At 51.6% G+C, this 26,422-nt stretch overlaps 1 long non-coding RNA gene across 3 annotated transcripts in view; it reads left to right on the forward strand.

Annotated features, from left to right (window-relative positions):
• LOC147018178 (uncharacterized) overlaps positions 1-26,422 on the forward strand; it is a 57,922-nt gene that overhangs the window by 1,963 nt on the left and 29,537 nt on the right. For 2 of the 3 annotated variants that reach the window (XR_015062302.1, XR_015062301.1), the window contains exon 2: positions 1,833-1,930. This is a non-coding gene — a long non-coding RNA (uncharacterized LOC147018178). Of the gene's footprint in view, positions 1-1,832; positions 2,202-26,422 lie in introns of those variants that run through there. The other variant, XR_015062300.1, reaches the window with a different exon arrangement.

The following is a 26,422-nucleotide window of genomic DNA, read 5'->3' on the forward strand; positions in this document are numbered from 1 at the left end:
ATGGCGGAGAAATGATTTTTTAAAATTTCGTCCCATGTAAATGATTGGGATTTTTTTAAACTTTGTGAATTTTTCGTGACGTCATCATTTGATCCAGGTTCACCCAAATTTATAGGTTCAGTCCTTGGGTGATTATCTTTCATGTCAAAATGTTTCGTGGACATATACACAAGGACCGCTGAGAAAATCGATGCACAGACAGACAAACACACATACACAAACAAACAAACTCTTAACTGTACAAAGTGACAGAAGTTGTCTTCGACAACTTAACAAGCCGGTAGGCGGCGATGGGTCACCGAGCATGGAAACTATAAGATATAGAGCAAAATGGATGTCATATAGCAGATAGGGAATCACCTTAAGATTACGCATGTCAAATCTCATCCAGTTCCATGTACTGAAAACTACTCAGTATCCATTTCAATGAAAAGTACCGAAAATGCGGTTTGAAATCGGAAATCCCCAAAGTTCGAGGGGGTGCTGTGGGTGAACAAAGAACTAAATCGAAAATCCGGCTTGATCGTTTGTGCACAATTTATTCCAGACGATTAGTGTGAATTTTCATGACCATCCGACCATAACCCTAGGAGGAGTAGCATTTGGCGCGAGGGCACCTCCAGCTCTCGCATATTATCGATTTTTGCACTAATTGACCTTTGATCCCTGACCGAAGCGAAATCGGTCAATATGTCCTGAGGCAAAGTTGTAGTACTCATTGAGTACCATGAACCTGCAAAGTTTCATTCGTATCGATGCACTCACCTGGTCGCTAGGGGGCCTTCAATTTTCGCCAATTTTCGCACATACCATAATTGTAGGGGGGCGCTGTGGGTAAAGTATTCCATATATCACAAAAACCGGAATATATTTGATAGAGCATCACCTGTAGATCATTCGTGCCAAATTTCATAACCCTACGTGGGATAATAGCTTTCGGAATTTATTTCGCGTGAACGGTACCGATTTTGAAAGTTTTTTGGTTGTTGCTAGGGAACCAAAGCGTCCCTAGCAACCATCACGATTTCCAAAGCACTAGGTCATAAGATGTACCTACCACCCGAGTTTGGTCAAAATCCGCCCACGTTTACTACCAATTATGCTGATGACAAACGAAAAAACATCCAAACAAACACAGAATTACTGACAATAATGGTCACCTATTTTGGCGACCCAACAGACAGAAAGGGGGTGAAAACACAACCTCCTTCACCTCCGGTGGCGGAGGTAACTCGAACGGCACTCAGAAGTGTGCATACCTCGGTCAGTCTGAACAGTTCATGTTTTGTATCCCACTGGAAGGCCGGAAATGGATCCGGACCTGAACCAAAATCGAATCGGCTTGTTCTTCTCACCAAAGCCAACTCATCCAGAAAGTTTTGTCATAACTCGTCCACAACTTTTTGAGACATCGTGCTATATACTGTATCATTTTTGGCCCGATCTCTCAATGGTGAAGAATAACCTGAAAAATTCTTGGATCAGGATCGGAATCTTCACCGAAATCAAATCAATTAGTTCTTGTCACACACCCAACCTGCCCACCATGTTTCGTCTGAATCCCTCCATAACTTTTTGAGATATTCTGCTGACAGATAGACAGGGGTGAAACGCATAATCTCCATCCACCCTTGGTGACGGAGGTAATAAGGTGTCCATCTCTGTTTTCTGACACGAGGAATCCATTGGACACATCACAGTGATTATTGAAAGTCAATTTATTTCTCCAATATCAAAGTCAAACCAAAATATGCTAATTTAAACCTTGTCTTTTATTGTTCAATCAAACCTTTTATCAGTGTTGTGCTTTATATCCCGATTTTGGTGGACAGGATGTCTGAAGACTTGGAGGGGCTGGAGATATTGGTGAACGACACATAAAAGGGCCTGTCATCAGACTTAGACACAATTCAAGTCATGGACAACTTAAGTAATACTGGCACATCATCACAGACACATCAGGAATGGAAATTTAAATGAAGATATAAAATTTCATGCATAATAATACATACAGTACATGCTACTTACTATAGATACTTTTAAGCACAAGTGTACTTGCAATGCCTTTTGCTGTAAAAATGAGATAATCTGTGAAATGTGTTTGCACTGCAGTCAGTAACATTCTTGTTGACATGATGGTGCCTCCATAACTTTGGTGTACTGTAGTTTGTATATTTCCAATGAATTTCTTATCTGTGGTTGATCAGCACCTCTGTCAGAAACCAGTTTGTCATAAGCTGGATCTTTCATTGCTCGTGCATGAACTTCAGTAGCACTTGACACTGCAAGCCGTACCAATTTGTGTGCATTAAATTTGGTCTTGCAATCAGTCATCTGCTACGTGCAGGTCACTGACAGCTCCTTGTCCTCTCACGAAAACTTCCTTAAGCCATTGATCTTCACACACGACAGTTGTCCAGTATTGCTGTTTTGAATGGTTTATGATTGCCACGATCAGCAGTTCTACCTAAGACGAGTCGCTTCTGACGATTCAAATTTAGTCTGGTTTCCAAGCACAATTTTGTTTCTGAACTGGGAATTTTATGGTGCATACTTGTTTGCAGTAGATCTAGATTGATATAATCCAGCGGGTGTCACTGTCACCCGTGAGGAATTTGAGAAATCCAAGATGGCCACCACTCCACCTGTAAATACTCGGACAGGTATAGAAGCATGAACATTTAGTATTTCAATCAAATAAGTTTTAAACCACATGTTTTTCAGGTCAAAGATGTCAATTTTTATACTTTCCTGAAGATGGGATGCTTCCATAAATGGGAATCCAAGATGGCAGCCGCTTTTAATTCCGGTTACGATCAACGAGATGAAGAAGAAACATTTTTTTGCTTCAGATGTGGAATATTTTGATGAAAGTAGGAACACCCATCTTTTTATTCCTTTCAGAAAGAAGTGAAAGATGACTTCAGAGTGCTTCTTCGAGTGTTGCAGTCCATTGGAAAATCTCATTACCTCTCGAACGACTCGCATCAGGACTATTATTGATGCCAGGCAACAGCGAGCGTCTTGCTAACACACGCCTAAACCTTAAACGGTGACAAAAACATCGTCGTATGCACTCAGCTAATCACCAATCCAGATAGCAATTTACAAAGGGAGATAAACAGTCGTTTTTGTTGTGCATTTAGTTGAACGGTCGAGATTATAATTCAATGCCTTTCAAATATTTCTTTTGTTTAGCACGCCATATAAGAGGTTACCTAACCAATTCACTGAAGTGACTCTGCATCGGCCTTGTGTACGTCAATTTTTAGTTTGGGTGTTCCAACAATGGAAACATTTCAGGAAAGAAAAGAGGGGATAATTTTTCATTAGAGCAATTAATGGGTTTAATCGAAGTAATCAAGGTTCACCAAGGACCAATCTGAAACAGGAGAAATGACACGGTCACAAATAAGAAAAAGCATCTCGCATGGGAAGATATTTCAAAAAGGATGGTGGGACATTTCTCAGAGCGCCCAAAATCCTCTGCCAGAGACCTCCGAAGGTGGATGAAGACGAAGGTAAAGGCACTGGCAGTGCCACAGACAATTGTTGGAGGGATTCAACACATTGCTCCTTATCATAGGTTGATCCAGGTCATCTTGCGCTAGATTCAGCAGCCAACAAAATTATTCCTTCGAGAGTCTGTAACTCCGGACAAATTTGATATTGTCATACTTCTCCAGAGGATTGCATCTATCCTCGAAGACTCTCAATGCATGTCGGTAAATGCATGTTAAATGCACTGTTAAACATGCCCTCACAAATGTGTAGAGTTTTTATTTATTTAAATGCTTGTGATGAGATTTTGATATCACATTAGATAATCACTCTTCAGTGATTGTCAATTAACTTTGAAATGGTGATCATCTTAATATTAGCAATTCTACATGAGATTAGCAATTCTACACTAACTCTTAAATGCCACTCCTAAATTTGGCCTGAAATGTTTACTATCAAATGCTGCAAAAAGCGTTTCATTGTACATGTCAAAAACACATTAACGCCAGATGGGTAGAGTAAAACGAAGGTCAAAAAGTGAACCGCCACCTCCATAAAAGACTGCCTTTCTGAGGTTTCTTTAATTTACCTTGAATTGCACTGCATGTTCTGTTGTCAGGCCAGGCCACGTCAGATCTATGGCTTGCTACAGGTACTATGTAAACCTCTACTAACCAGCTTCATGGTCAGGTTATCAGTGACTCAACCGGCTCTCCCACCAGGTTTCCTGGTGAGGAGGGTGTATGGATATGGACCCAGGAGGATTAAAAACAAAACCTGTCAAAGGGCAGAAGTGATCCTAATGAGCCAACAGCCATCCATATCTGGTGCCCAACTGTGTCCACGGACAACCTCCTGCAGTTGGGTTAGCCATTGCTTGGAGGTTGGTGGCAGGATTGATTTCTGGCCACTGTAAAACGCTTCATTCTGCAACTTGAAGATACAAAATCAAGAAAAACCAATTGTGGGACCTTCAATGCAAGGTCAGACAAAAATTCTCACTTTGGCTGCCAGACTGGGTGGGGAGAGGCATTTTACTCAACTCAATGTGGAACTTTCAAGTTTGTTGAAGGTCTTGTGCTTTTTTTCATTGCATGTGTGAAAAATGATGAACTAGAATGACTAATTCAGTGCTGTACCTGTAGTTTGCTTTAAATCAAATGCATGCTATAATTCCCTGTATACTCCCAGAATATAATTTATAAACGCAAAAATAAACACTGGAGCCTGAGGAAGAGGTGGGGCTTGGCCCATATTCAAAAGTTGACAGCCTTGTAGTGGGTGACAAGTTTTTCCTTTTCAACTGAAACGTTAATGTCGAAAAAGGTGCTCTATTTTACTGCACGTGAAATCGAGGTAAGGGTGGAAAGAAAAATCGACAAACTATTTGACAACAGGATGCAGTATTGATGTCCATTCAGCAGCCAAAGCATTCTGCTGTGGGACCATCAAACTGGTCGAAAGTTAAGAATGAAGAACTTGTCTTGCGAGGGAAGGCTGGAGTCGATCTGCATCAGCCGACAGGAAGAATGGATTAAATCAACAGAACATTTGATTGAGGTATGCTAACCCCCATGGGACGCAATAAGCTGACGTTTCAGACATTAACCCTTCATCGGAGCAAAAGGTGGTGTTAATGATTTCAAGTCAGAGCTTTTCAATCTTGTATTTCAAACTTTTATATATTTTTCCCTGCTCTAGTATTCCCCTTTTATTAGCTCGCCTGTTCGAAGAACAGAGAGCTAGAGTGATACCCCTGGCGTGAGCGTGAGTGTGAGCGTGAAAATGTTAAAATTTTTGGTGCAAGTTCTTTTTTCCTTTCTAATGTTTTTATCTACCACACTATTTTTATACGCCATATATATATTGTTGCGGTTTTCGCGCCCGCCGGCGTGCTGACGGCCACGTAACTCGAATCGTGGCACGTCGCCCACCGGACGGACAATCCAGTCGTGACCCTCTCGGACTAACGCCGGGAACCAGTCACGGGTGGACCTTTCGGTCTCACCGCGATCGAGCCAATCAGCCCCCGCGTGGGATAGGGTTGCTCGCCAAATTCGACCTACCTAAGTACCCACGCGGAGGGTAGACCGGGCGATCGCACCTCGCCGCAGGTCGACTTCGGACACGGGCCACTTAAGCGACCCGTTCCGTACTATCAGAATAACCGAGCGGTGTTATCGTCGACCTCGACGGTTCGATTAATTATCGGGCGTATTCAGCCCACTACCAACCCTTTACGTGAAGCAAGATGAGGGTTCAATGGGGGAAAAGACGAAGCGAAGCGGGAGAACAGTTCAACAATAAAGCACATTTATTCTCGGCACACGTGAAGCACACAAATACAATTCCACCAAAAGCACACACAAAAAAAAGAAAACAATTCCATTTACACAAAAAGCAAATATAAAAGCGAAAACAATGCAGAGCTAATACCGACTACCGAGCACACGGCAACACTTATACAATTCTACTTCACAGACGGCGCCGACAACACATACCCAAAACCAAGGAAAAGAATACCCCCAAGGATGAGGCGGGCCTGAGGCCGAGACCGGGTCGCGCCTACCCGTCTGGTGATGAGACGCGGAGCGGCGATGGCGCCTCTCTCCGCGGGCCTCGCGGACAGTGTCAGGCAGGGGGTGGGAAAAGGGGCCCCCTTTGTCGCACTATCTCAGCGCGGGGGGAAACAGGAGGGGGTTGCTGACGCTCGGGGTATAGAGGATCTTTATTATCCCTGGTGTGCGTCTCCACCTCGGCCAGGTCGCGCTGCCGGCCTTCCTCGGGCGTGCAGCTCCCGGCACCGTCGCGAGCACCCCCTCGTCTGCCTTCGCCGCTGCCGCCTCTCCGCCTCTGGACTCTCCACCCTGGACTCTTCTTTGGGCTTTCCTCGTTCGACTCTCTTCAGCTTCTCCAGCTACTGCAGGCTTCGGGCTCCAGACTTCCACACTCGACTCTCCACCCTCCGACTCCTTCTCCATCTCCTGACTGACGAACACCGTCCTTTTATCCCCCCCGTAGCTTCACCTTTGACCCCCTCCCTTTGACCTTTCACCTCGCTCCCCATTGGCCCGAGAAAAAGTGGGCGTGAAGGCTTTTTGATCCACAAATTTGCATATATCGATCGTTCTGGAGGCGGGGCCAAATCGCCCCTCGCTCACCGATTGGACGGCAAAAAGTGGGCGTGTGTCGTTTTTGATCCGTTTTTGAAGCACAAAATCCGTGATTTTGTACACGCTGTTCGACGCGCGCTCTGCACGAATCCAACACCGGTACCCACAGCGGGGCAAGAACGATGGCGAGGTGTGACGTGAAGGTCGTGGCAGTTGTGGTGAAGCGGCGTTGTGGTTGGTGGTTGATGTTGTGGTTGTGGTGGTAATCATGGCGGTTGGTCCAAAATAAAGATAGTAAAAGAAAAACGGCTATCCTGAAGAGTCGCAGCTCGCATAAATGACATGTATTCCCACTAGACAACGGGTTTGGGCCTAATTACACATATACTTGCCGAGATACCTCACCGAAGGGACCTGAATGGTGGTTTGCGAATTTGGTAACCACAACACTACCCCCTCCCCTTTTTACAGACTCGTCCCGAGTCGTCAAATTTTCGTGTGCCATCATGTGTAGTTTTCCCCTAGTACATTTTACCTACGGATCCCTGAGTGCGACATTCATGGTATTCGTGTCCCCAAAATAAATAACCTGAGGGCTGCGTAACTATCTCAACAAACTCACTCACACGGACGACTTAAATAAAATTGCCGGCGCTAAGACATACATGCCGGGGGCGCACTCATATTTACAGTACATCTTAACCTTAACTTACAAATTTTACACTAAACCATGGCCCAGGATCACTGAACTCTGCAAAAGAAAAGCAGTTAGCAGGGAGCCAGGCTGCCCACATGCAGTCTCTGGCTCAAAACAATGCAGGTGACAGGGAACGTGGCTGGCTGCTCACACGCAGTCCAAGGCCTTCCCTTTTGAACTGAACGCAGTGAACCACAACGGTGCATGGGCTGCACAACGCAGTCTCCGTGCCAGCTCAAGTGGCACATGCAATGAGCACAACGAATGAATGGATGAATGGATGGACGCAAAACACGGTGCACGGGCTGCCACTGCAGGCCCGTGTTGTAGCTGCCAACAGGGCAGTTCTCGCAGCTTGCAAACTGTTGCCTTGATCCTGGCGCACATGGAAATGAACAGGGGGGGCAAAGCAAAAATTGAACGGGGCTGGTGAACAGGGGCAGTGGGCATGGCATGGCAAAGGTGAGCAGGCAAACACAGCCCGCAGAAGAACGTTGCAGGCAAACACAGCCGGCAGATGAACTGGCCGGCACAGGCCTCGAAGAAAAACAGCCAGCAGATGAACTGGCCGGTACAGGCCTTGCAGCACAACAACAACTGCCGATGAAGTTAGCCGGCCTCTGCCTTGCAGCAAAACACGGCCAGCCGATGAAGTTGGCCGGCCTCCGCCTTGAAGCAAAACACGGCCAGCCGATGAAGTTGGCCAGCCTTTGCCGTTCAGTGGAGGTTGGTGGAGGGAGTGCGGTGGTGCTGGCCACTTGGAAGGCGGGCTCGGACCTACCTACCTGTCTCCCTCCCAACCTATCGCCTTTGCCTGTCACTGTACATACCCACTCCCTTAATTTGTCAAACCCCAATTTAGCCCCAACTTATTTTTTTATTGTTTTTATTTTTACTTCCCCACTATAAATCGTCCCCTAACCCCCTTTATCGTCCTTGTTCGGCTAACCTATTCTGTCACCTAGCCTACTCCCAACCCCTACGTTCCCTTCCCGGAGGGGAATAAGGGAGAGCTAACGTCCTGTGTCGAGGCCCAACGAAGCCTCAGAATGGCCTCCCCAGAGTTCGGCGATCTTTAACCAAAGTGGGTCCAGCGGCCCACAACGACAGCGAGGGGATGGATGGTGCGGAGGGGTACATCACCTAATCTACCCTAACCATTTAACTGTTAAACTACCCCGGGGCTTTCAACAAGCGCCTCTCGCTTAAACTATTGGTTCTAACAACCCAGATTCCCGTCGCCTGTGTTGGTGTCCTTACAATTTCGGGCCTCGCCCCCCAATTTTCTCTCCGTGCCCTCACACGGTCTCATGGCTGGGACACGTGGCTCCCTTTTGGCAGGCACGACCCTCTGCCGATTCTCCCGCTATGGCACCCCCGGGCACTACACTGCCTCCGAGCCTACCAGCTCCCTAACACCGGGGAGTGCCCCCCATGGCACCTCCCCTGAAACGCACACGTGGCAGGCCGGCCTCCCGGGCCCCTTTCCGAGGGTCACCCGTGCCCACAACACTGCCCACGCGGCTAATGGCGCCCGGGCCCCCGCACCAAGCAGGCGCACCCGTGCCCACTACTCTATCCCGGCCCCCATGGGCCCATGGCCTACCGCGGCCGACTAGCCTGGTGCCCGGGGTACCCACTCAGCGATACTCACCTTTCGCAGCCACGCTCCCAAGCCCGTCAACAGGGCTCCTGCACCCCTCCAAATGGGTTTCGAGCCTACATTCCCACCAACAACAAAACGACCTCCTTTTTTCAATTTAACTAACCCAGCTAACTCACTTTACTCTGACCCCGGGGGTCCCTTGGGCGGGAGTCACTCCTCCCCCCAATCACTCATCGCACCATGCATTCCCCATTCGCTCCATACACACACAGACCCGCTGGCCTCACTCACTCACCAAGCACATGTACTCACCTCACAACCCACAACTCTTCAACACACACACACCGCTGAACTCTGCCATCCTTCTAACTACATCCCCTAACTAACTCGTGCTCCCACGTCGTCCCTTAAACTATAGCACGTTCCTTTTAACACTACGTAGCTAAACTACGTCCCCTCTACACATCCAAAGTCTGTCTCTGTCTCCAAAATAAATCATTTTATTTCCCAACCTAAAGCTCACTAAATCCCTCTACCTAATCCATTCCACGGACTCCATGAGGACTTACCCCTGCCCCATGAAGTCGGTCTAACTAAGCTAACCCTTCCCCCTAACTAGTTTTCATCCTGTGCCCAGGCTCAAGGGGGTCTTCCACCCCTTGCCCAGGAATCCTGTGTACCCGAAAGTGAGGCTTGTTCTTTTTTTTTTTTTTTTTTTTCTTTACATGCGCAGCGCCAGCGCGGCAACTCAGAGCTCGCGCACTTTACACCTGCCCGTGACGTCATGCAGCTGCACGTGTTCCTCGTCCCTCCTTGAACGCTACCATCCGGCAGAGATACCCCTCCTGCCGGATTCCAACCACACGTGCAGCCATGACGTCACCGTGCGCAAAAAAAAAACACAAGCCCCACGTCTCGAGGGGTTCCCCACGCGAACACATGTGCTTTGCCCGTTGGAGCTTAACACACACGATCGCGTGGAGAACCCGTCCGGTCCAAATCCGTTTACCTGCCTAAACTTTGTCCGTCCGCGGGATCGGCAAATCCACCGCGTGCGTTTCCGGACCGGGACTTCACTCTCGCAAGCGAGCACGTGGCGGTCTCGTGTGTTGCACAGCACGAACCGCGTGCTCACTGCTGGGTGAACCCGGCACGGTCCCCGAAACAGCTGCAGCCGCTACTCGGCTTTCGTTTCTCCCATGTCGCCGTCGTCGCCTCCATTCAACCCACGCACACCTGCGTGTTACGACGCACACAGTCCACTCCATCACATTCACACGGGGAGACGCGGCTGCGTGCTCCCGCATGCCAACCGACATCTCCCTCTCATACCGCTCTCTCACACACACGGTCTCCCTGGCACACAGCGACCTTGCACACGGCCGTTCACTCACGCGTGCCTCACTACTCACACAAACCATACTACTCACACGTGGTGCTCCATTCACTCGCGCGGGGGCACTCACCCGCGGTGCCTCACCCACACACGCGAGGGCACTCAACCGCTGTGCCTCATCCACACACCGTTCCTCACTCATACACGCGGGGGCACTCACCCGCGGTACCTCACTCATACACACGGCGACACTCACACACGCGGTCTCTTCCACACAACGTCCCTCACTCATACACGCGGGGGCACTCAACCGCGGTTCCTCATCCACACACCGTGCCTCACTCATACACGCGGGGGCACTTAACCGCGGTGCCTCATCCACACACGCGGGGGCACTCACCCGCGGTTCCTCACTCATACTGGCCGTTTCACTCACACACACGGCCTCTTCCACACACGGTTCCTCATCCACACACGGTACCTCATCCAAACACGGCGTGCTGGGAAGCACGCACTCCAGCACCATCGCCACCACACCACTCACACACGGGGTCGCTTCCACACACGGGGACGCACCCACGCCTTGCACCACACACACAGGGACAACCACACTGGGGATTCGTGTCCCCACAGGGGTCTCCGGGGCCTCTATACCCCCCAAGCTCTCCGTGCACCCGTCCACAGCACTCGTCCCCTCAACCTCGCAAAGCACGACCGAACTCACCTGGTCGTGACTCACCTCAAGGGGGCAGACTCCCTCCCCTCGTTCCTGGAGGAGGCCATCCAGGTGCTCGCACTGGGTCTCTACACGCTCCGCGAGCTCACCCCCATTGTCCTCCACTACCTCCGTGTGTGTGTGTGCGTCACTTACCCCGTCTTCATCGTGCAGTCTCTCCTCTATTTTGTGTCTCCCGTGTCTCGATACATTTTCTCTCCTGGTTCCTTTTTTCTGTCTCTTCCTGGTTCCTTTTCCTTTCCCATCTGAGTCGTTCTTTCTCTCTGAGCCCCATTAGCTGTTCGTTCTCCCTCCGTTTTAGTTGTTCAATTTCACACTCATAGAGTTGTTGTTTTCTTTCCCACTGTTCCTCCTGCTCTTTGTTTTCCAATCTCATCGTTTCTTTCAATTGGCTCATTTCCTTCCTGTGTTTCATTCGCTGTTCTCTCACGACTCTTCCTCGTTTCCTCTCCTGTCCTTCCTTCTCCAGTTTCATGGTTTGCTTCATTTGGTTAATCTCCTTTTTGTGTTTCATTTGCTGCTGTCTCATTACTCTTCCTCGTTTCCTCTCCTGTCCTTCCTTCTCCAGTTTCATGGTTTTCTTCATTTGGTTAATCTCCTGTTTGTGTTTCATTCGCTGTTCTTTGTCTATCTCGTACTCCAGCCTCAGCTTTTCTTCCAATTGGTCAACCTCAGATTCATGTTCTTTTTGTTTTCTATTCCATTGTTCCTCTCGTTCTTCCCTCTCCAATCTCGTTGTGTCCTTCAATCTCCTGATTTCTCCTTCCTGCTTCATTCCTTGCTCCTTTACTTTCTCCTCGTATTCAAACCTATTTTTTTCCTTTTGTCGTTCAGTTTCAAATTCATACTCTTTCAGTTTTCTATTCCACTGTCTTTCTTGTTCCTCCTTCTGCAATCTCGTCATTTCTTTCAACTGACTGATTTCTTTCTCCTGTCTCATTCGTTCTTCCTTCATTACTCTTTCTTGTTCCTCATTCTTTAGTCTGGCCTTCGCTTCCAGCTGTTCGATCTGTACAGTGTGGTTTCTTAAAGTTTCATTTTCCGTTCTCTTCCTTTCCTCTTTTAACACTCTCAGTTCGTTTTGTAGTTCCCTCTCTTTGTTTTGGTGTTTCTGTAACTCAGAAACTTTATTTTCCAATTCCTTTCTCATCTCCGCACACTCAGACTTTGCTTTGGCTTCTAACTGTTCTTCCGGCTTGCGCTTGTGGTTTTCTACCCGTCTTCCCAGTTCCTCTGTCTCCGTTTTTCCCTCCAGTCCCAGCTTATCAACTCTCTTCGTCATGTCTTGAAGTCTTTTCTCACACTCCACCGTTTCGACCTTCAATCCCTCCTCTGTCTCCTCCTGGCTTTCTTTTAATTGGTTTTTCGCTTCGAGTGCGTTTCCATCCATTTTTTATTTTCCATTTGTTGCGTATTTCTCTTCATTTCGTTGTTCCCTTCTTTCATTCCGTCAATTATGCTCTGCACGAGTTCCATAATCTGTCGCATTGTCACCTGCCCTGGCCACTCCCACTGACTACATTTAGTGGTGGAGTTATAATAAAAAAACCGACCAGATGAACGGCATCGATGCCTTTCCCAACCTTCTGGTACGGGTTTCTCTTGCACGGTGATCCCGTCCTGAGCCATGGATTCTACATTACTATTACACATACCTAATCCACCCGGCACCCGCTCGCCTTGAGACGCCATCTTGCTTCTCGTGAAGGGTTAATTTCGCTCGCTCGTAATTTGGAGGGAATCGGGGGTCGCTTCTCTCACCCCTGGACCGATTCCCGTGAATTTAGCCGGAGACAGGAGAGCCCGTTTTCCTTTTCTCCGATACCAGTGCCGCGAGGAGGGCGATGAATTTGTATCCCACTCCTGACACCAGTGTTGCGGTTTTCGCGCCCGCCGGCGTGCTGACGGCCACGTAACTCGAATCGCGGCACGTCGCCCACCGGACGGACAATCCAGTCGTGACCCTCTCGGACTAACGCCGGGAACCAGTCACGGGTGGACCTTTCGGTCTCACCGCGATCGAGCCAATCAGCCCCCGCGTGGGATAGGGTTGCTCGCCAAATTCGACCTACCTAAGTACCCACGCGGAGGGTAGATCGGGCGATCGCACCTCGCCGCAGGTCGACTTCGGACACGGGCCACTTAAGCGACCCATTCCGTACTATCAGAATAACCGAGCGGTGTTATCGTCGACCTCGACGGTTCGATTAATTATCGGGCGTATTCAGCCCACTACCAACCCTTTACGTGAAGCAAGATGAGGGTTCAATGGGGGAAAAGACGAAGCGAAGCGGGAGAACAGTTCAACAATAAAGCACATTTATTCTCGGCACACGGGAAGCACACAAATACAATTCCACCAAAAGCACACACAAAAAAAAGAAAACAATTCCATTTACACAAAAAGCAAATATAAAAGCGAAAACAATGCAGAGCTAATACCGACTACCGAGCACACGGCAACACTTATACAATTCTACTTCACAGACGGCGCCGACAACACATACCCAAAACCAAGGAAAAGAATACCCCCAAGGATGAGGCGGGCCTGAGGCCGAGACCGGGTCGCGCCTACCCGTCTGGTGATGAGACGCGGAGCGGCGATGGCGCCTCTCTCCGCGGGCCTCGCGGACAGTGTCAGGCAGGGGGTGGGAAAAGGGGCCCCCTTTGTCGCACTATCTCAGCGCGGGGGGAAACAGGAGGGGGTTGCTGACGCTCGGGGTATAGAGGATCTTTATTATCCCTGGTGTGCGTCTCCACCTCGGCCAGGTCGCGCTGCCGGCCTTCCTCGGGCGTGCAGCTCCCGGCACCGTCGCGAGCACCCCCTCGTCTGCCTTCGCCGCTGCCGCCTCTCCGCCTCTGGACTCTCCACCCTGGACTCTTCTTTGGGCTCTCCTCGTTCGACTCTCTTCAGCTTCTCCAGCTACTGCAGGCTTCGGGCTCCAGACTTCCAGACTTCCAGACTTCCACACTCGACTCTCCACCCTCCGACTCCTTCTCCATCTCCTGACTGACGAACACCGTCCTTTTATCCCCCCCCCCCGTAGCTTCGCCTTTGACCCCCTCCCTTTGACCTTTCACCTCGCTCCCCATTGGCCCGAGAAAAAGTGGGCGTGAAGGCTTTTTGATCCACAAATTTGCATATATCGATCGTTCTGGAGGCGGGGCCAAATCGCCCCTCGCTCACCGATTGGACGGCAAAAAGTGGGCGTGTGTCGTTTTTGATCCGTTTTTGAAGCACAAAATCCGTGATTTTGTACACGCTGTTCGACGCGCGCTCTGCACGAATCCAACACCGGTACCCACAGCGGGGCAAGAACGATGGCGAGGTGTGACGTGAAGGTCGTGGCGGTTGTGGTGAAGCGGCGTTGTGGTTGGTGGTTGATGTTGTGGTTGTGGTGGTAATCATGGCGGTTGGTCCAAAATAAAGATAGTAAAAGAAAAACGGCTATCCTGAAGAGTCGCAGCTCGCATAAATGACATGTATTCCCACTAGACAACGGGTTTGGGCCTAACTACACATATACTTGCCGAGATACCTCACCTAAGGGACCTGAATGGTGGTTTGCGAATTTGGTAACCACAACACTATATATATATATATATATATATATATATATATATATATATATATATATATATATATATATATATATATATATATATATATATATATATATATATATATATATTGTTACGTTTGAGGGGGGGGGTATGCATTCAAAGGGTAATTAGGATGCTTAATTAGGTATGCCATGCTGTTCGAGTTTACCAGGATCTCGATGTAATAAGTAGCAATTCAGTGGTGATAAGTTGTCTAGTAAATGTTCATTTCTTCAAGGGGGGAAATGATAATTGGCACGTAATTAGATAGGGACACGGGATAGGGTAAGTGTGTCTGCGTAAACCCCTTTTGGTATTCTCTGGAGACTGGCGGTGACGTCACAGGACAGTGCAGCGGATGGCTCCGCCCCGTGATCACGATTGGCAGAAGGCGACGGCGGTGGGCCAATAAACGGCTCGATTGGAAGTGACGAGGACAGGAGGATAAAAAGGTTCTGTTCGGGGTCGAAAAGAGAGAGGAAGAAGATCTGGACAAAAAGATCGTGTTTTTTTCTGGTGTGGAAGCTGTTGCGCGGAGAGCGTCCTTGTTGTTGTGCGGATTCGATCGTGTTCTTCATCGTGTCTTGGAGCCTTGCTGAGCCTCGTGCCTCACCTGGGCTCTGGGGTTCTGCTGTCTCGGAGTACGGTGTCGAACGGCGGGCGGACCTGCCTCCCTCTCCTGCTCGCAATTTGGCGCCAGAACTGGTTCCCTGGCGGCTGTGAGCGGACTTGGGCCAGGACCAGGAGGTCGACAGCACCACGGTTTCTCCTGCCCCCCCTGACGAGAGCAAGGCCAGCTCGTCCGACGCCGATCCAGGGACAGTTGCGTCCACACCACGGTCCAGCCTGACCACCAGAAATAGCTACGTCGTGTGTGTGTGTGTGTGTGTGTGTGTGTGTGTGTGTGTGTGTGTGTGCGTGTGTGTGCGTGTGTGTGCGTGCTTGGCGCCTTAGAGGGTTTGAGATCTGTATATTCATTGGAATTTTCTGTGTTTTTCCCCATGCCCGATCCCACACCATCCCGTCGAATCGCCCCCGATCCCTCTTCTTGCCGAGTCTTGTTATTTCTGGTAATAATAAAAACAAATAAACATCATCAACTCAGTGAAAAGTGACTCGTGCCACCTTCCTCGTCCCGTTTGCGGTAGAGCGATTAGAACCGCCATGTTTGGGTTATAAATTAATAAACCGCCTCCATCGTTTCGGCTCATTCTACGTTGGCGGGACTGTTCAAGTCCCGTGGACGTCACTATATATATATTGTTGCGGTATTCGCGCCCGCCGGCGTGCTGACGGCCACGTAACTCGAATCGCGGCATGTCGCCCACCGGACGGACAATCCAGTCGTGACCCTCTCGGACTAACGCCGGGAACCAGTCACGGGTGGACCTTTCGGTCTCACCGCGATCGAGCCAATCAGCCCCCGCGTGGGATAGGGTTGCTCGCCAAATTCGACCTACCTAAGTACCCACGCGGAGGGTAGACCGGGCGATCGCACCTCGCCGCAGGTCGACTTCGGACACGGGCCACTTAAGCGACCCGTTCCGTACTATCAGAATAACCGAGCGGTGTTATCGACCTCGACGGTTCGATTAATTATCGGGCGTATTCAGCCCACTACCAACCCTTTACGTGAAGCAAGATGAGGATTCAATGGGAGAAATGATGAAGCAAAGCGGGAAACAGTTCAACACAAAAGCACATTTATTCGCGGCACACGGGAAGCACACATATACAATTCCACCAAATGCACACAGAAAAGACACAATGCAATTTACACAACAAGCAAATGTAAAAGCGAAAACACAATGCAGAGCTAATACCGACTACCGAGCACACGGCAACACTTATACAATTCTACTTCACAGACGGCGCCGACAACACATACCCAAAACCAAGGAAAAGAAATACCCTCAAGGATGAGGCGGGCCTGAGGCCGAGACCGGGTCGCGCCTACCCGTCTGGTGATGAGACGCGGAGCGGCGATGGCGCCCCAACCCCGCGGGCCTCGCGGGCAGTGTCTGGTAGGGGGTGGGAAAGGGGCCCCCTTGGTCGCACTATCTCAGCGCGGGGGGAAACAGGAGGGGGTTGCTGATGCTCGGGGTATAGAGGATCTTTATTATCCCTGGTGTGGGTCTCCACCTCGGCCAGGTCGCGCTGTCGGCCTCCCTCGGGTGCAGCTCCCTGCACGACGCGAGCACCCCCTCGTCTGGTGTCGCCGCCTTTCCACAGCTCGTCCCCTCCGTTCCGACTCCAACGCACACGACGAGCAGCTCCACCGCCCGCGAAGTCTTGACCCTCTGCTTCCGACTCTCCTACTCTCCGCCTCTGGACTCTCCGACTCTTCACTCTCCGACTCTCCGACTCTCCGCCTCTGGACTCTCCGACTCTCCACTCTCCGACTCTCCGCCTCTGGACTCCCCTGACTGACGAACACGGTCCTTTTATCCCCCCGTAGCTTCGCCTTTGACCCCCTCCCTTTGACCTTTCACCTCGCTCCCCATTGGCCCGAGAAAAAGTGGGCGTGAAGGCTTTTTGATCCACAAATTTGCATATATCGATAGTCCTGGAGGCGGGGCCAAATCGCCCCTCGCTCACCGATTGGACGGCAAAAAGTGGGCGTGTGTCGTTTTTGATCCGTTTTTGAAGCACAAAATCCGTGATTTTGTACACGCTGTTCGACGCGCGCCCTGCACGAGTCCAACACCGGTACCCACAGCGGGGCAAGAACGGTGGCGATGCTACGGTTGCGAGGTGTGACGTGAAGGTCGTGGCGGTTGTGGTGAAGCGGTGGTTGTGGTTGTAATCATGGCGGTTGGTCCAAAATAAAGATAGTAAAAGAAAAACGGCTATCCTGAAGAGTCGCAGCACGCATAAATGACATGTATTCCCACTAGACAACGGGTTTGGGCCTAACTACACATGTACTTACCGAGATACCTCACCTAAGGGACCTGAATGGTGGTTTGCGAATTTGGTAACCACAACACTACCCCTCCCCTTTACAGACTCGTCCCGAGTCGTCAAATTTCGTGTGCCATCATGTGTAGTTTTCCCCTAGTACATTTTACCTACGGATCCCTGAGTGCGACATTCATGGTATTCGTGTCCCCAAAATAAATAACCTGAGGGCTGCGTAACTATCTAAACAAACTCACTCACACGGACGACTTAAATAAAATTGCCGGCGCTAAGACATACATGCCGGGGGCACACTCATATTTACAGTACATCTTAACCTTAACTTACAAATTTTACACTAAACCATGGCCCAGGATCACTGAACTCTGCAAAGAAAAGCAGTTAGCAGGGAGCCAGGCTGCCCACATGCAGTCTCTGGCTCAAACAATGCAGGTGACAGGGAACGTGGCTGGCTGCTCACACGCAGTCCAAGGCCTTCCCTTTTGAACTGAACGCAGTGAACCACAACAGTGCATGGGCTGCACAAACGCAGTCTCCGTGCCAGCTCAAGTGGCACACGCAATGAGCACAACGAATGGATGGATGAACACAAACACGGTGCACGGGCCGCCACTGCAGGCCCGTGTTGTAGCTGCCAACGGGGCAGTTCTCGCAGCTTGCAAACTGTTGCCTTGCGGATCCTGGCGCACATGGAAATGAACAGGGGGGGGGGGGAAAGCAAAAATTGAACGGGGCTGGTGAACGTGGGCAGTGGGCATGGCATGGCAAAGGCAGCAGGCAAACACAGCCCGCAGAAGAAGGCCGCTGCAGGCAAACACAGCCGGCAGACGAACTGGCCGGCACAGGCCTTGAAGAAAAACAGCCAGCAGATGAACTGGCCGGCACAGGCCTTGAAGCAAACACGGCCAGCCGATGGCACAGGCCTTGCAGCAAAACAACAGCTGCCGATGAAGTTGGCCGGCCTCCGCCTTGAAGCAAAACACGGCCAGCCGATGAAGTTGGCCAGCTCTTGCCGTTCAGTGGAGGTTGGTGGAGGGAGTGCGGTGGTGCTGGCCACTTGGAGGGCGGGCTCGGACCTACCTACCTGTCTCCCTCCCAACCCATCGCCTTTGCCTGTCACTGTACATACCCACTCCCTTAATTTGTTAAACCCCAATTTAGCCCCCTTAATTTTTTTTATTATTTTTTTTTTCTTTTACTTCCCCACTATAAATCGTCCCCTAACCCCCTTTATCGTCCTTGTTCGGCTAACCTATCCTGTCACCTAGCCTACTCCCAACCCCTCCGTGCCCTTCCCGGAGAGAACAAGGGAGAGCTAACGTCCTGTGCCGAGGCCCAACGAAGCCTCAGAATGGCCTCCCCAGAGTTCGGCGATCTTAACACCAAGTGGGTCCAGCGGCCCACAACGAGAGCGAGGGGATGGATGGTGCGGAGGGGTACATCTCCTAATCTACCCTAACCATTTAACTGTTAAACTACCCCGGGGCTTTCAACAAGCGCCTCTCGCTTAAACTATTGGTTCTAACAACCCAGATTCCCGTCGCCTGTGTTGGTGTCGTCACAATTTCGGGCCTCGCCCCCCAATTTTCTCTCCGTGCCCTCACACGGTCTCCTGGCTGGGACACGTGGCTCCCTTTGGCAGGCACGACCCTCTGCCGATTCTCCCGCTATGGCACCCCCGGGCACTACACTGCCTCCGAGCCTACCAGCTCCCTAACGCCGGGGAGTGACCCCCCCATGGCACCTCCCCTGAGGCGCACACGTGGCAGGCCGGCCTCCCGGGCCCCTTTCCGAGGGTCACCCGTGCCCACAACACTGCCCACGCGGCTAATGACGCCCCGGGCCCCCGCACCAGGCAGGCGCACCCGTGCCCACTACGCTATCCCGGCCCCCCATGGGCCCATGGCCTACCGCGGCCGACTAGCCTGGTGCCCGGGGTACCCACTCAGCGATACTCACCTTTCGCAGCCACGCTCCCAAGCCCGTCAACAGGGCTCCTGCACCCCTCCAAATGGGTCTCGAGCCTACTTTCCCACCAACAACAAAACGACCTCCATTTTTCAATTTGACTAACCCAGCTTACTCACTCTACACTGACCTTGGGCGGGAGTCCCTTGGGCGGGAGTCACTCCTCCCCCCAATCACTCATCGCACCATGCATTCCCCATTCGCTCCACTCACACAGACCCACTGGCCTCACTCACTCAACATGTCTCCACATCATAACTCACCAACAACTCTTCAACACACACACCACTGAACTCTGCCATCCTCCTAACTACCTCCCCTAACTAACTCGTGCTCCCACGTCGTCCCTTAAACTAAAGCACGTTCCATTTAACACTACGTAGCTAAACTACGTCCCCGCTACACATCCACTGTCTGTCACTGTCTTCTAACTCAAAAAATCATTTTATTTCCCAACCTAAATCTGGCTACAATCCCTCTAACTAATCCATTCCACGGACTCCATGAGGACTTACCCCTGCCCCATGAAGTCGGTCTAACTCAGCTAACCCTTCCCCCTAACTAGTTTCCATCCTGTGCCCAGGCTCAAGGGGGTCTTCCACCCCTTACCCAGGAATCCTTTGCACCCGAAAGTGAGGCTTGCCCCTTCTTCTTTTCATGCGCAGCACCTGCGCGGCAACTCAGAGCTCGCGCACTTTGCACCTGCCCGTGACGTCATGCAGCTGCACGTGTTCCTCGTCCCTCCTTGGACGGTACCATTCTGCAGGGATACCCCTCCTGCCGGAATCCAACCCCACGTGCAGCCATGACGTCACCGTGCGCAGAAAAAAAACAAAAAAACAAGCCCCACGTCTCGAGGGGTTCCCCACGCGAACACATGTGCTTTGCCCGTTGGAGCTTAACACACACGATCGCGTGGAGAACCCGTCCGGTCCAAATCCGTTATCCTGCCTAAACTTTGTCCGTCCGCGGGATCGGCAAATCCACCGCGTGCGTTTCCGGACCGGGACTTCACTCTCGCAAGCGAGCACGTGGTGGTCTCGTGCGTTGCACAGCACGAACCGCGTGCTCACTGCTGGGTGAACCCGGCACGGTCCCCGAAACAACTACAGCCGCTACCCGGCTTTCGTTCCTCCCATGTCGCCGTCGTCGCCATTCAACCCACGCACACCTGCGTGTTACGACGCTCACACTCCACTCCATCACATTCACACCGGGAGACGCGGCTGCGTGCTCCCACATGCCAACCGACATCTCCCTCACATACCGCTCTCACACACACGGTCTCCCTTGCACTCGGCCTTGCACACGGCCGTTCACTCACGCGTGCGGGGGCACTCACCCGCGGTGCCTCACCCACACTCAGTGCCTCACTCACACACGCGGGGGCACTCACCCGCGGTGCCTCCCTCATACACACGGCGACACTCAAACACGCGGTCTCTTCCACACACCGTGCCCCACTCATACACGCGGGGGCACTCAACCGCGGTGCCTCATCCACACACGGTGCCTCACCCACACACGCGGGGGCACTAACCCGCGGTGCCTCACTCACACTGGCCGTTTCATCCACACACGCGGGGGCACTAACCCGCGGTGCCTCATCCACACACGGCGTGCTGGGAAGCACGCACTCCGGCACCATCGCCACCACACCACTCACACACGGGGTCGCTTCCACACACGGGGACGCACTCACACCTTGCACCACACACACAGGGACAACCACACTGGGGATTTGTGTCCCCACAAGGGTCTCCGGGGCCTCTATACCCCCCAAGCTCTCCGTGCACCCGTCCACAGCACCCGTCCCCTCAACCTCGCAAGGCACGACCGAACTCACCTGGTCGTGACTCGCCTCAAGGGGGCATACTCGCTCCCCTCGTTCCTGGAGGAGGCCATCCAGGTGCTCGCACTGGGTCTCTACACGCTCCGCGAGCTCACCCCCATTGTCCTCCACTACCTCTGTGTGTGTGTGTGTGCGTCACTTACCCCGTCTTCCTCTTGTAGTCTTTCCTCTATTTTTTCTATCTCCCGTGTCTCTGCCAACTCTTCACCCTTTACCTCCCTTGTCTCAACTATTATTTCGTTTGTCACGGCCTTCATGCCCGCCTGCAGGCATCGGCCCATGTTCTGCGTCTCACCCCGTAGCTCTTTCATTTCGTTTTTATTTGTATCCATCTTTTCGTTTATTTGTTTGTTCATGTCTTTCATTTCGTTTTTTATTTCATTTGTCATTGCCGCCAGCATGGCGCATAGCTGGGCCACGTCGGGTGCGCTTGAGTGAGCCGTTTCGGCAGGGGTTGGGGAGGGGTCTTGGTGGAGAGGGGGGGGGAGGTGTCATACACCGCGGCCGCTGCCGCACCCACCTCGGGCCCTGGGTTCAGTTGGGCGAGTCCGTGTTCCTGCACAATCAACATTTCCTGCTCGGGGATTCCATCCTGGACCATGGATTCTACATTACTGCACATATACATTTCTAATACCCCCGGCTCCCGCTCGCCTTGAGACGCCATCTTGCTTCTCGTGAAGGGTTAATTTGCTCGCTCGTAATTTGGAGGGAATCGGGGATCGCTTCTCTCACCCCTGGACCGATTCCCGTGAATTTAGCCGGAGACAGGAGAGCCCGTTTTCCTGTTCTCCGATACCAGTGCCGCGAGGAGGGCGATGAGTTTATATCCCACTCCTGACACCAGTGTTGCGGTATTCGCGCCCGCCGGCGTGCTGACGGCCACGTAACTCGAATCGCGGCACGTCGCCCACCGGACGGACAATCCAGTCGTGACCCTCTCGGACTAACGCCGGGAACCAGTCACGGGTGGACCTTTCGGTCTCACCGCGATCGAGCCAATCAGCCCCCGCGTGGGACAGGGTTGCTCGCCGTTCGACCTACCTAAGTACCCACGCGGAGGTAGACCGGGCGATCGCACCTCGCCGCAGGTCGACTTCGGACACGGGCCAAGCGACCCGTTCCGTACTATCAGAATAACCGGCGGTGTTATCGTCGACCTCGACGGTTCGATTAATTATCGGGGCGTATTCAGCCCACTACCAACCCTTTACGTGAAGCAAGATGAGGATTCAATGGGAGAAATGACGAAGCGAGCGGGAAACAGTTCAACACAAAAGCACATTTATTCGCGGCACACGGAAGCACACATATACAATTCCACCAAATGCACACAGAAAAGACACAATGCAATTTACACAACAAGCAAATGTAAGCGAAAACACAATGCAGAGCTAATACCGACTACCGAGCACACGGCAACACTTATACAATTCTACTTCACAGACGGCGCCGACAACACATACCCAAAACCAAGGAAAAGAAATACCCTCAAGGATGAGGCGGGCCTGAGGCCGAGACCGGGTCGCGCCTACCCGTCTGGTGATGAGATGCGGAGCGGCGATGGCGCCCCAACCCTGCGGGCCTCGCGGGCAGTGTCTGGTAGGGGGTGGGAAAGGGGCCCCCTTGGTCGCACTATCTCAGCGCGGGGGGGAAACAGGAGGGGGTTGCTGATGCTCGGGGTATAGAGGATCTTTATTATCCCTGGTGTGCGTCTCCACCTCGGCCAGGTCGCGCTGTCGGCCTCCCTCGGGTGCAGCTCCCTGCACGACGCGAGCACCCCCTCGTCTGGTGTCGCCGCCTTTCCACAGCTCGTCCCCTCCGTTCCGACTCCAACGCACACGACGAGCAGCTCCACCGCCCGCGAAGTCTTGACCCTCTGCTTCCGACTCTCCTACTCTCCGCCTCTGGACTCTCCGACTCTTCACTCTCCGACTCTCCGACTCTCCGCCTCTGGACTCTCCGACTCTCCGCCTCTGGACTCCCCTGACTGACGAACACGGTCCTTTTATCCCCCCCCCCGTAGCTTCGCCTTTGACCCCCTCCCTTTGACCTTTCACCTCGCTCCCCATTGGCCCGAGAAAAAGTGGACGTGAAGGCTTTTTGATCCACAAATTTGCATATATCGATCGTCCTGGAGGCGGGGCCAAATCGCCCCTCGCTCACCGATTGGACGGCAAAAAGTGGGCGTGTGTCGTTTTTGATCCGTTTTTGAAGCACAAAATCCGTGATTTTGTACACGCTGTTCGACGCGCGCCCTGCACGAGTCCAACACCGGTACCCACAGCGGGGCAAGAACGGTGGCGATGCTACGGTTGCGAGGTGTGACGTGAAGGTCGTGGCGGTTGTGGTGAAGCGGTGGTTGTGGTTGTAATCATGGCGGTTGGTCCAAAATAAAGATAGTAAAAGAAAAACGGCTATCCTGAAGAGTCGCAGCACGCATAAATGACATGTATTCCCACTAGACAACGGGTTTGGGCCTAACTACACATGTACTTACCGAGATACCTCACCTAAGGGACCTGAATGGTGGTTTGCGAATTTGGTAACCACAACTATATATATATATATATATATATATATATATATATATATATATATATATATATATATATATATATATATATATATATATATATATATATATATATATATATATATATATATATATATATATATATATATATATATATAGCCTGGTGTTGGTGCAGGGTTCGGGCAGTGGCTTGGGATCCAAAAGGTCCTGAGTTCAAGCCCCGTTGAGCCACTGAATTAATACACCAGGGGGTTTACTCAGCCTGTCATCCATCCGAGGTCGGCGAAATGAGTACCAGTATACTGGGCCGGTGTATACCCCGGTTAAAATAGGTGTACCATATCCCTGTGTCGTAAGAGGCGACCAGGGTTGCGTCAGGAAGGGCATCCGGCGTAAAACGTGCCAAATCACTATGCGGATCATACGGATGATCCGCTGTGGCGACCCCGAACGGGAGCAGCCGAAAGAAGAAGAATAATATATATATATATATATATATATATATATATATATATATATATATATTGTTGTGGTTACCAAATTCGCAAACCACCATTCAGGTCCCTTAGGTGAGGTATCTCGGTAAGTACATGTGTAGTTAGGTCCAAACCCGTTGTCTAGTGGGAATACATGTCATTTATGCGAGCTGCGACTCTTCAGGATAGCCGTTTTTCTTTCACTATCTTTATTTTGGACCAACCGCCATGATTACCACCACAACCACAACATCAACCACCAACCACAACGCCGCTTCACCACAACCGCCACGACCTTCACGTCACACCTCGCAACCGTAGCATCGCCACCGTTCTTGCCCCGCTGTGGGTACCGGTGTTGGATTCGTGCAGAGCGCGCGTCGAACAGCGTGTACAAAATCACGGATTTTGTGCTTCAAAAACGGATCAAAAACGACACGCCCACTTTTTGCCGTCCAATCGGTGAGCGAGGGGCGATTTGGCCCCGCCTCCAGAACGATCGATATATGCAAATTTGTGGATCAAAAAGCCTTCACGCCCACTTTTTCTCGGGCCAATGGGGAGCGAGGTGAAAGGTCAAAGGGAGGGGGTCAAAGGCGAAGCTACGGGGGATAAAAGGACCGTGTTCGTCAGTCAGAACCGAGTGTGGAAGTCTGGAGCCCGAAGCCTGCAGTAGCTGGAGAAGCTGAAGAGAGTCGAACGAGGAGAGCCCAAAGAAGAGTCCAGGGCGGAGAGTCCAGAGGCGGAGAGGCGGCAGCGGCGAAGGCAGACGAGGGGGTGCTCGCGTCGGTGCCGGGAGCTGCGCGCCCGAGGGAGGCCAACAGCGCGACCTGGCCGAGGTGGAGACGCACACCAGGGATAATAAAGATCCTCTATACCCCGAGCATCAACAACCCCCTCCTGTTTCCCCCCGCGCTGAGATAGTGCGACCAAGGGGGCCCCTTTCCCACCCCCTACCAGACACCCTCCGCGAGGCCCGCGGGGTTGGGGCGCCATCGCCGCTCCGCGTCTCATCACCAGACGGGTAGGCGCGACCCGGTCTCGGCCTCAGGCCCGCCTCATCCTTGAGGGTATTTCTTTTCCTTGGTTTTGGGTATGTGTTGTCGGCGCCGTCTGTGAAGTAGAATTGTATAAGTGTTGCCGTGTGCTCGGTAGTCGGTATTAGCTCTGCATTGTGTTTTCGCTTTTATATTTGCTTTTTGTGTAAATTGAATTGTGTTTTTTCTATGTGCTTTTGGTGGAATCGAATATGTGTGCTTCCCGTGTGCCGCGAATAAATGTGCTTTTGTGTTGAACTGTTTCCCGCTTCGCTTCGTCATTTCTCCCATTGAATCCTCATCTTGCTTCACGTAAAGGGTTGGTAGTGGGCTGAATACGCCCGATAATTAATCGAACCGTCGAGGTCGACGATAACACCGCTCGGTTATTCTGATAGTACGGAACGGGTCGCTTAAGTGGCCCGTGTCCGAAGTCGACCTGCGGCGAGGTGCGATCGCCCGGTCTACCCTCCGCGTGGGTACTTAGGTAGGTCGAATTTGGCGAGCAACCCTATCCCACGCGGGGGCTGATTGGCTCGATCGCGGTGAGACCGAAAGGTCCACCCGTGACTGGTTCCCGGCGTTAGTCCGAGAGGGTCACGACTGGATTGTCCGTCCGGTTGCCGACGTGCCGCGATTCGAGTTACGTGGCCGTCAGCACGCCGGCGGGCGCGAAATCCGCAACAAATATATATATATATATATATATATATATATATATATATATATATATATATATATATATATATATATATATATATATATATATATATATCTGGGCGTATACCGGGCGTAGTGGCGTGCGCCTGTAATCCGGCTACTCGGAGGCTTGGGTTGGAGGATCGCTTGAGGACGGGGGCTCTGCACTGGGCAGGGTGTAGAGCAGCCCGGAATCATGGCGAAACCCAAATCCTGATCCCTGTGTCGTAAGAGGCGACCAGGGTTGCGTCAGGAAGGGCATCCGGCGTAAAACCTGTGCCAAATCAGTATGCGGATCATAACGGATGATCCGCTGTGGCGACCCCTAACGGGAGCAGCC

This window comes from Eptatretus burgeri, chromosome 10 (genome assembly GCF_056783735.1).
Source record: "Eptatretus burgeri isolate ZD-2024b chromosome 10, Ebu_testis_v1, whole genome shotgun sequence".
Classification (NCBI taxonomy): Eukaryota; Metazoa; Chordata; class Myxini; order Myxiniformes; family Myxinidae; genus Eptatretus; species Eptatretus burgeri.